The following is a 12,545-nucleotide window of genomic DNA, read 5'->3' as shown; positions in this document are numbered from 1 at the left end:
CAGAGTCACACAGCGCATCTGATACGTGATGGGCAGTCAGTCTATAATTATTATTTGATATTGATCAAGGACATTAAGGAGCTTAAAAGGCTCGACATGATCATGCATAAGAAATTGCTTGTGGATTTGATCCTACAATTCTTGATTAGTTTATATGGATAGTTTACAATGAACTACCATATGAAAGACCATCATGGCATCTTATCTGAATTGGTCAAAGTATTGATAACATAGAAATCTTAAAAAAATTTAGAGGTAAATACCTGAAGAGCCTAAAGAAATAATGACACGCCTAAAGTAGGCATGTCAAGATTATTCAATGCTATCCTTATGATTTTCTCTTCTCCCAGTTGAGTTGTGGACTCTAGTGCAGAGTCGATGGGAAGATTGAGGGCTGAGCAAGTAACCGTAGAATTGACTATAGGGCAATAATTGCTGCTGCAGCCATGGGTATCTATCCTTTATGATCATCGTTTGCATTTAGTTCATAGAGATGATCTCTATCATTTATATGGTGATGTATATGTGAACTTACTTGAGCAAGTAGTGAATGCCATTAGATCTGAGAGATCCAGAATTGAGATAAGCTTAAAGTATGTGGACCTTTAGTCTAAATCATATTAGAGAAGAAATGATTAACAAACTGGAGAAATATGGGCTTGGACTTATTGACTGTTGAGTCAAATTTAGTTTGTGTATCATCTCTTTGAGAAAATATGACCAAGCTACTCTTATAGGACAAGAAGAAAATGACACATTTGATGTGTGTAGCCCATATGATGTGCTAACCAAGGAGTTGTCTCTACTTTGTATATAAGACACAAATCTGAAATTTTTGAAAAGTTTAAAGAATTCAGATGTAAGTAGAGAAACAAATTAAAAATTTTTAAAGATACTTCGATCGGATCGAGAATGCAATACTATTGAAGGAAATTTTTTGATTATCTTATAAAATGGCATTGTTTCATATTGGACCCCTCTTAGTAAATCTCAGCTCAATGAGATAAAAAGAGTCATGGAACTATATGAGATATGGTCTAGTCCATAATAAAATTCACTGATTTATTTATATTTCTTTAGGAACATGCTTTATTTCTATAGAATTGGATTCTCTCTAAACCTATTCCTACCACACCGTATGAGATATGGCATGGTGAAAACTGAATCTTGATTATTTTAAAATTCATAGATATCTAGCCTGTGTCTAGGACAGTAGGTGGATATAATGGAGGATAGGTCTATAAAGCTCATCCTAAAAGAGTTTGAGATACTACTTTCTAAAAAGATTGCAATATGATTGTGACCCGACATTGCTATCTTTTGCTATATTTTTAAAAAATTATTTAACCAAGATGAAGTAGTGGGAGAAAAGTTAAGCTCGAAGAGAATATCTCTGAAGAGCAACGAGCCTTGGGACCTTAAGAACCTATTTGTCATGATGAGCCAGTAGACATAAATTCTTCCTCCACCTCGTATACATAGTAGGATCTTCAATCCTCTCGAAAGGAACTTGGGTATGCTTGATAGAAGATGTAGAGAAAGTAGTTTCTCATGGGAGATGGAGAGCATAGAGATAATCCCAGAACTTACAATGAGGCGATGTGAGACATCGACTCCTAGAAAGGGATGTGAAATAGCTTTTCTGAGTAGAGATCTTTTGAAGATTTCTATATGGAATAGACTATAGATTTTTCTTCTTATGATAGGAGATCACAAAGTCTGTAATAATCTTGGAGTTGGAACATCAGAAAAGAGGAATTATGTATTTTCAAAAGGATCAATGGGAGTGTCCAATACTAACATTGGTTAAAATATAGTTGAATATAGATTTCTTCATGAATGATATAAAGCAGGTGTCCTAAAGATCTATAGAGATAGATGCAATTAAATACTTGTGTTTTCACAGATAAAGTATAGAAAGAAATGCTAAAAGGATTCAGCATAGAAATCTCTGAGAGGGGTTTGCTATCCTCTCAGACATAGAAGTGTGCCAAGTAATGTACTTGAACTGATATAGTTATTACTATGACTGTTACAAGTAGATATCAGTTGTATTTAGGCTGAAAGCACTGGATTACTGTGAAAATATCCTTAAGCTCTTAAGAAGAACTGAAGATGTGTTCTTAATTTGGAGAAGGATCAAAGCTAGGAGTGGGAGGGTACATCCAAGCACATAGAGCAGCTGAACACGCAACTATCTCGAGTAGAAATACATAGAGATGTAGAGAGCAAACTTTATATGTGATGTGGTTGACTCATTAGTAAGTCACTCAGCTAGCCTAAGACTAAAGCCTATCTTGTAAAGATGGAGTTTGGTACATGGCAGATTGACTTTAGTGCAAGTGGAAGATTGTTGAATGTATGCCCTAGAAGCCAATCTTGACTGTTATATTTCGTATCTTTAGGATATGATTTTGTACTTATTGGACAGTTATATTACCATTCATGTTTATGTGTCCATGAATCATCCAAGAGATTAACAAGATAATGACACATATTCTCAAAGAATTAAAAATTTGAGACATGTGTTATTGATGGTTAATTCCTAAATTGCTCCTGATCATAGGATTATCATGAGAATGATGATTGATCTAGATAGACCAGTGCACGGATCACATTCTTCGGATAGATGGGTCTCGAGTTTGTAGTGTAGAGATATTGAATCGAGAGTGCAGATGGTTGTTAGAGAATAATTAACACTGAGCGTGATCAACACGAGAAGTCATATAGATGTCTGCTCACTCGTTAGTGACTTTTTCGATGCTGCAGTTGTATGACTGATCCTTTGATCTGAGATGATACTACTGCTCGCAGTAAGGTTGTTGGAGTTTAACTGATACATCAACATGGGTCTCAATGAGTCTTTGTAGTGGATGTTGACGATAGTTGGTCCATTGTAGAAGTGGGGTGTGCATCAAGATGGGATCTATCGATCTTAGCAGAAGAGAGTAGTCCTATGAGATTTAAGAGGCTGAGTCCTTAAGTTTATGATCATAGTAGTATGATTGATGGAAAAGAATTTCCATAGAGTCACATATGAACTCGAGCTAATTGAATTTTCATATGATCGATGTTGAGATTTGATAATTCATCCATGACCTACCATCTGATCGAAACTCATGATAGAGAGACTGTATCATTCATTAACTGCATCTAGAGGTTCATCTTTTATTTTGCTGGATTGTCACTACATACTGTTAGGTGTCACTGGTGGATTGTGAGACTCATAAGGATCATCTTGATGATCAATGATCTTTGATGGGCTGAGTTGAAATTATTTCAATCAAGGATCATCTCGAGTGTTTCAATGATATTGTGATAGAGATATAATATATCTCACTACCAGATATAATAGAACCTATGGGATTATATACAAAAGAAGTTTTTGACTGATCAGATGGTTGAATTATGATTATAAATCGTAATAAGATTTGATTATCAATTTGATTAATAATTGATCTAATGTAAATGTTGCATTATGTAACTCGCTAAAGAGTTAGTGAGTTATAGAAGGATTAATTAGCAATAGGATTGTTAATTGGCTCAATTTGATTAAGCAATGGGGTTTGCATCAAGTTCAATTTGATTGGATTTAATTTGACTCAATATAGGTTTGATTTGATCAACCCCAATAGGGTTATGGGATAACTCAAAAAGATCGGATGATTAGTTCTAGTTGAATTAAGATTTGGATTTGATCCAATTTTTAATTAGACTAGGATCTATGAATTTTTAATTGGATTAAGAATCTTTATTTTTATAAGTATACCAAATCCTAATTGAATTAGGATTAAAAATTGAGTTTGACTCAAGCACCAAGAAAGAGTCCAATAGGACTAGGACTCTTCCTCTAATTAGGAGACATCTAATCTAAATAGATTGGACTCCAAATCAAATTTAAATTTCTATCTATTTGAGTCTAATCTGATTCTAATTTGATTAGGATTAATTAATATTTTATTTATTTTAAAACAGCCATCTAATGAAGAGTCCCAAGAGAATAAAATTTCTTCTCTTCCATGCGCCAAAACACCCCACGCCCACCTTGTTTTTGTTTCAATGTTGAACCAGATTTTTGATGCCACTTTTCCTCCTATTATTAGTGTGTAAGAAGGCTTTTAAACCACTTTCTTTACCGTGTAAAATTTGGTGTGAAACCTGGCTGTTGGGCGGCACAAAATTAGGAAGAGTCCTAACTATTTTGGACTCTTGATTCCTGTCCAAATTAGAACTCATTTCTTGGCCTATTTAAACACCAACCCTTGGATAGTTTTTTAGAGGATTAGCACCAGGTTTCCACATCCTAGAGGAGAGGATTTCACATGGAGAAAAGCAAGGAGAGAAGGGGCGGTGTCCATGGGTCCATGGCATGAGGTTTGTTACAAACATCCTTTCTTTCTTGTAATAACCAAGAGTTGGTTGTTAGGACATCTTCTTCCCCACTTCTTGTCCATATTTAGACATGGATATCTCCTCTTTTTCTTGTCCAAAAGTTAGATAAAATTTATACATCTCTATTGTAGAGATTTTATGCATGAATTTTAAAAAGAAAAGAGAAGAAAGGGTTCTTCTCATGATCTCTAGCGTAGAGATCAAGATTCTCCTACATCTTCTTATTCTCTAAGAGTGTCTTAGGAGAAAAGAAGGTTCTCAACCATCAAAATACGATCTCTGTAAGGAAACTAGCACCCCGATGAGATCAAAAAATTTCTGATCAGATCAGAATCTCATGTGGATATCTGTAGAGGCCGAACACTTGTGCGGCTACAGAAAACTTTCGAAAGATTGATCCATGACTAGGTATATTTTAAATTTATTTTTTTTATTTAATTTTTATATTTGAATCTTATCTCACATATGATGATCCTGTTATGGTTTGAAGATTTGATCTTATGCATGCTTAGATTAAATTAGATTTAATCTAAAAATTTTTTAAATTTTACTGTGTACTAATTTTGAAAAATCATATATGCATGAATCATAAAAATTCAATAGTATTATCAGAGCTACGTCATATGCATGAGATTAAGATTAGATTAAAAATCTGTAAAGAAAAATTTCAGATATAAAATATTTTGATATCGTTCTGACGTAAGGTTGTCCTGCCATAACCTGTTATATTGAATGGTTGTCCTAGAATGATATTAAAATTTTTAATTAGTTTAAATTTTTTAGATCTGATTTTTATAGTATATATGTGATATATATTTTATTATTTAGATCTAAAAAGAATTTTGAGATCTATTTTAATCATATATATGATATATGAAAGTATGTTTAAAACTGAAATTTGTTTATATGACCTGAATTGTTTATGTATGTGATACATATTTGTATGCATGATCTGAAATTATTTTGAGATCAAAATTTACTCTTCATGCAAAGAATTTAGATATAAAAATTTTGATTTAAGATCTGAAATTAGTGTTTGTGCATGAGGGATTGGTTATGAGTAGATCAAATTAGATCATATAATTGGATTATATCAAAGGGTTTCTGATTTGATCATATTGGGTTAGAATCGATTTAGCAGTTGATCAAATCAAGTCAAGTGTTGATTAAGGTAAGATCAATAGAGCTTAAAATTATATAATTATTATTGATCGAATTGATTAACACCCATATATAGAATCAATTAACTTAAGGATCTAATTTGGCTATGTAGCTCGAATCTGATTCATCTAAGCTAACCTATTTGGATCAATTAACCAATTGATATCTAAGATAAGTAATTGAAAGATGATTATTTAATTGATTTATTTACTTATCTAGCCAATTTATTGATGTTTAAGAAAAACAACAGGGGGACCCCCATCAATCTCTACTTACCTGACCAATTTGGAAGATTAAGTCTCAAATATAGTTGCTTGGTGGTTTGATTTAGCCCATGCTAATTACATCAATCATGTGATGACTACTTAGATGAGACCAAATTCAAATCTCTCCATCAAATATTAAGTCCAAGATCTTCCACCATTGTAGATGTGCGGGCGTGCTCCGTCGTTAATTATTCTTGGTTGGTCATAGTGGTTCAGTTGCATCAGAAACACGCAACCACTATGTTAGCAAAGAGTTGCTGCGGAGTAAAGATGGGATTGGATCTAATAACTATTAGGTGAGGGATCCAATGATGACTTTGTACCTTCTTGTGAACGGTGGGTCTAGCTTAACTAAGGAGTGCGGGCAATAACTGTTAGGTGAGCTCACATGACTTAGAGATCAAGTGGCTGCAACATACTTAGAGAAATATCTGGGCAAAGAGTTATCCATGCATCGGTGTTTTTATTTATATTACCAATAACTATTAGGTGAGGTGTACAGCATCGGTGGGACCGCAGCATCTACTAAAAATTTAATTATCGCGTTAGGATTTTTATTTCTCTATTTAAAGAGTGTGAAAGATCTGATAAAATAGTGAGAGTCTCTTTTTGCATCTAAAAATTTTTATAGCAAATTATTGAAATAAGTACAAACATCCAATTAAAATCTTTGCTCTCTGTTGTTCATTGTGTCAGCTTCTAACCCTCTAGTCTGAATCTTAGATATCAATCGATTCATCAAAATCAATTACTTAGACTGGCTCATAAATTTAAAATTTATTCTTAATTTAAAAAATTAAACAATGTTCTCTACTAGGTTATTCTATTGTTAACGACTTGTCCAACCTATAGTCAACGAGCTATACTTAATGAGTGGATGGACAATGATAATTAAGATAGGTGCTATGCATGAGCATATGTTCACTGCCTACGACGTGTTGATTCAACTGCAAGTATTGTGAGGTAATCAGAGTTGCACAGTACATCTGATGTGTGATGGGAAGTCAGTCTATGATCATTATTTGATATTGATCAAAGACATTAAGGAGCTTAAAAGGCTCGACATGATCATGCATAAGAAATTGCTTGTGGATTTGATCCTACAATTTCTGATTAGTTTATATGGATAGTTTATAGTGAACTACTATATGAAAGACCATCATAGCACCTTATCTGAATTAGTTAAAGTGTTGATAACATAGAAATCTTGAAAGAGTTCAGAGATAAATACCTGAAGAGCCTAAAAAAATAGTGACACGCCTAAAGTAGGTATGCCAAAATTGTTCAATGCTATCCTTACGATTTTTTCTTTTTTCAGTTGAGCTGTGGACTCTAGTGTAAAGTTGATGGGAAGATAGAGGGCTGAGGAAGTAACCCTTGAATTGGCTATAGAGCAACAGTTGCTGCTGCAGTCATGGATATCTATCCTTCACGATCATCGTTTGGATTTAGTTTTTAGAGACAGTCTCTATCATTTGTATGGTGATGCATATGTGAGCTTACTTGAGCAAGTAGTGAATGTCATTGGATCTGAGAGATCCAGAATTGAGATAAGCTTAAAGTATATGTGGACCCTTAGGCTAAGTCATATTGGAGAAAAAATGATTAACAAACTGAAGAAATATGAGCTTGGGCTTATTGACTATTGAGTCAAATCTAGTTTGTGTATCATCTCTTTGAGAAAATATGATCAAGCTACTCTTATAGGATAAAAGAAAAAAGACCACTGAGATACTTATCTTTATACATATTTGATGTGTGTAGCCCATGTGATGTGCTAACTAAGGAGTTGTCTTTACTTTGTATATGAGATACAAATCTAAAATTTTTAAAAAGTTCAAAGAATTCAGATGTAAGTAAAAAAATAAATCAAAAAATTTTTAAAGATACTTCTATCGGATCGAGAATGCAATACCATTGAAAAAAATTTCTTGATTATCTCATAAAATAGCATTGTTTCATATTGGACCCCTCTTAGTAAATCTCAACTCAATGAGATAAGAAGAGTCATGCGACTATATGAGATATGGTCTAGTCCATAATGAAATTCATTGATTTATTTATATTTTTTAGGGACATGCTTTATTTCTATAGAATTGAGTTCTCTCTAAACCTGTTCGTACCACACTTATGAGATATGGCATGGTGAGAACTGAATCTTGATTATTTGAAACTCAAAGATATCCAGTCTGTGTCTAGGACAGTAGGTGGATATGATGGAGGATAGATTTATAAAGTTCATCTTAAAAGAGTTTGGGATACTACTTTCTAAAAGGATTGCAATATGATTGTGATCCGACATTGCTATATTCTTGAAAAATTGTTTAACCAAGATGAAGCAGTAGGAGAAAAATTAAGCTCGAAGAGAGTGTCTCTAAAGAGCAACGAGTCTTGGAACATTAAGAACCTATTTGTCATGATGAGCCAGTAGATGTAAATTTCTCCTCCACCTCGTACACATAGTTGGATCTCCAATCCTCTCAAAAAGTACTTGGGTATGCTTGATAGAGGATATAGAGAAAGTTATTTCTCATGGAAGATGGAGAGTATAGAGATGATCCCAGAACCTTCAACGAGGTGATGTGAGACATCAACTCCTGAAAAGAGATATGAAATAGCTTTTTTGAGTAGAGATCTTTTGAAGATTTCTATATGGAATAGCCTATGGATTTCACTTCTTGTGATAGGAGATCACAAAGTCTGTAATAATCTTGGAGTTAGAATATCAGAAAAGAGAAATTATGTATTTTCAAAAGGGTTAGTGGGAGTGTCCAATACTGACATCGATTAAAATATGGTTGAATATAGATTTCTCCATGAAAGACATAAAGCAGGTGTCCTAAAAATCTATAGAGATAGATGCAATTTGATGCTTGTGTTTTCACAGATAAAGTATAGAAAATAGATGCTGAAAGTGTTTAGCTTAGAAATCTCTGAGAGGGGTCTGCTACCCTCTCAGGCATAGAAGTGTGCCAAGTAATGTACTTGAACTGATATAGTTATTACTGTGATTGTCACAAGCAGATATTAGTTATATCCAGGCTGAGAGCGCTAGATTGCTGTGAAAACATCCTTAAGCTCTTAAAAAGAATTGAGGATATGTTCTTATTTTAAAAAAAAATTAAAGCTACGAGTGGGAGGATACACCAATTCAGATTTTATATTTGATATTGATGGTAGAATATCTACATCATGAGGTATGTTCCTATGTCGATATCTTGAAAGGATTTCAAGTAATCGATTAATGGAAGCTGAGTGCATTGTAGATATGTAGGATGCATTCTGATTTTAATGTTAGTTGCAGAATTGGTTATTATGCCATCAGATATCGTGACACTATACTGCAAAGACAAAGGCATCATAGCCCTTGCTAAGGAGCTTAGGTCTCATCAGATATCCAAGCACATAGAGCAGCCGAACACGCGATTACCTCGAGTAGAAATACCTAGAGGTACCGAGCGCAAACTCCATATGTGATGTGGTTGACTCACTAGTAAGTCACTCTCCTAGCCTAAGACTAAAGCTTGTCTTGTGAAGATGAGGTTTGATACATAGCAGATTGGCTTTAGTGCAAGTGAAAAATTATTGGATGTATGCCCTAAAAATCAATCTTGACTGACATATTTCATATCTCTACGATATGATTTTGTACTTATTGTATAGTTATATTATCATTCATGTTTATATGTCCATGAATCATTTAAGGGATTAACAAGATGATGACACATATTCTCAAAGAGTTAAAAATTTGAGACATGTGTCATTGATGGTTAATTCTTAAATTGCTCTTGATCATTGGATCATCATGAGAATAGTGATTGATCCAGATAGATCAGTGCATGGATTGCTATCTTTGGATAGATGGATCTCAAATCTGCAGTGTAGAGACACTGGATCGAGAGTACAGGTGGTTGCTAGAGAACAACTAGCACTGAGCATGACCAACACGAGAAATCACATAGATGTCTGCTCACTCATTAGTGACTTTCTCGATATTGCAGTTGTATGACTGGTCTTTTGATCTGAGATGATACTACTGCTCGCAGTGAGGCTATTGGAGTTTGACTGACACATCAACATAGATCTCAATGAGCTCTTGTAGTGGATGTTGGCGACAGTTGGTCCACTGTAGGAATAGGATATGCATCAAAGTAGGATCTATCTATCCTAACAGAAGAGAGTAGTCCTATGATATTTAAGAGACTGAGTACTTAAGTCTATGATCATAGTAGTGTGATTGATGGAAAAGAATTTTCATAGAGTCACATATGGACTCGAGCTGATTGAATATATCATATGACCGATGTTGAGATTTGATGATTCATCTATGATCTGCCATCTGATCAGAACTCATGATAGAGGGACTGTATCATACGTTAACTGCACCTAGAGGTTCATCTTTTATTCTGCTGGATTGTCACTATATACTGCTAGGTGTCACTGGTAGATTGTGAGACTCATGAGGATCATCTTGATGATCAATGATCCTTGGTGGGTTGAGTTGGAATTGTTTCAACCCATTGAAAAGAGTTTCAATGATATTATGATAGAAATTATAATATATCTCACTACCAGACAGAATAGAATCTATGGGATCATACACAAAAGAAATTTTTGACTGATCAGATAGTTGAATTATGATTATAAATCATAATAGGATTTGATTATCAATTTGATTGATAATTGATCCAATACAAATATTACATTATGTAACTCGCTAAAGAGTTAGTAAGTTATAGAAAGATTAATTAGTAATAAAATTACTAATTGACTCAATTTGATTGAGCAATGGGGCTTGCATCAAGCCCAATTTGATTGGATTTAATTTGACTCAATATGAGTTTGATTTGATCAACCCCGATAGGGTTATAGGATAACCCCAAAAGGATCGGATGATTAGTTCTAGTTGAATTAGAATTAGAATTTGATCCAATTTTTAATTAAATTAGGATGTATGAGTTTCTAATTAGATTAGGAATCCTCATTTCTATGGATGCACCAAATTCTAATTAGATTAGAATTAAAAATTAAGTTTGACTCAAGCACCAAGAAAGAGTCCAATAGGACTAGGACTCCTCCTCCAATTAGGAGACGTTTAATCTAAATAGATTGGGCTTCAAATTAGATTTAGATTTTTATCTATTTGAGTCTAATCTGATCCTAATTTGATTAAAATTAATTGATATTTTATTTGATTTAAAACAGTCATCTAATGAAGAGTCCCAAGAGAATAAAATTTCTTCCCTTCCATGCGCCAAAACACCCCACGCCCACCTTGTTTTTGTTTCAACGTTGAACCAGATTTTTGATGCCACTTTTCCTCCTATTATTGGTGTGTAAGAAGGCTTTTAAACCACCTTCTTTACCATCTAAAATCTGGTGTGAAACCTGGTTGTTGGGTGGCACAAAATTAGGAAGAGTCTTAACTAGTTTGGGCTCTTGATTCCTATCCAAATTAGAACTCATTTCTTGGCCTATTTAAACACCACCCCTTGGACAGTTTTTTAGGCGATTAGCACCAGGTTTCCACATCCTAGAGGAGAGGATTTCATGTGGAGAAAAGCAAAGAGAGAAGGGGCGGTGTCCATGGGTCCATGGCGTGAGGTTTGTTACAAACATCCTTTTTTTCTTGCAACAATCAAGAGTTGGTTGTTAGGACATCTTCCCCACTTCTTGTCCATGTTTAGACATGGATGTCTCCTCTTCTTCTTGTCCAAAAGTTAGACAAAATTTATACATTTCTATTGTAGAGATTTGGTGCATGAATTTTAGAAAAAAAAGAGAAAAAAGGGTTCTTCTCATGATCTCTAGTGTAGAGATCAAGATCCTCCTATATCTTTTTGTTCTCTAAGAGTATCTTAGGAGAAAAGAAGATTTTCAACCGTCAAAATACGATCTCTGTAAGGGAGCTAGCATCCTGGTGAGATCAAAAAACTTTTGATCAGATCAGAGTCTCATGTGGATATCCATTGAGGTTGGACGTTGGTGCGGCTACAAGGAACCTTCGGAAGATATCCATGATCATCTGTTCACGTTGAAGATTGATCCATGTCCGGGTATATTTTAAATTTATTTATTTTTATTTAATTTTTGTATATTTGAATCTTATCTCACATATGATGATCCTGTTATGGTTTGAAGATTTGATCTTGTACATGCTTAGATTAAATTAGATTTAATCTGAAAAATTTTTAAATTCTACTGCGTACTAGTTTTGAAAAATTATGCATGCATGAAACCATAAAAATTCAATAACTATGATAAAGATCATTGTATATCTCACTATCAGATAGAATTGAACCTATGGGGTCACACAATAAAGGGATTAGATTTGGAATAAGCAAGTGAGCTTATGAAATCTCAATTGGATTTAGAGAAATCTTATTGGGTTCAAAATAACCTTTCTAGCACATGGTTGAACCTAATTTTCTCTTTGAGTTTAAATTTTTTATTTGATGAGATTAATTTAAATTTAATTATCTGCTAATATCCCAAATAAATTAGATTCATTGGGCTTCAATTGTTGGATGCCTAGAATTTTGGATCAAATGAATTAAAGGTTCAAAACCTTAATCAATTTCTTTGATAGTTTTGATTGGGCGCTACTTGATTTGATCAAGTTGGGTGTACTCACCCATTAGAGGGCATGTGGGACCAGCATGGGGCGTCCCCTGGGCCCCATGTAGCATGTGTATTTGTGGGTGTAAGGGCTCCAATAGTTGACGT

The sequence above is a fragment of the Elaeis guineensis genome, chromosome 15 (genome assembly GCF_000442705.2).
Source record: "Elaeis guineensis isolate ETL-2024a chromosome 15, EG11, whole genome shotgun sequence".
In the NCBI taxonomy this organism is placed as follows: Eukaryota; Viridiplantae; Streptophyta; class Magnoliopsida; order Arecales; family Arecaceae; genus Elaeis; species Elaeis guineensis.
Note: the sequence above shows the minus strand (reverse complement) of the source record.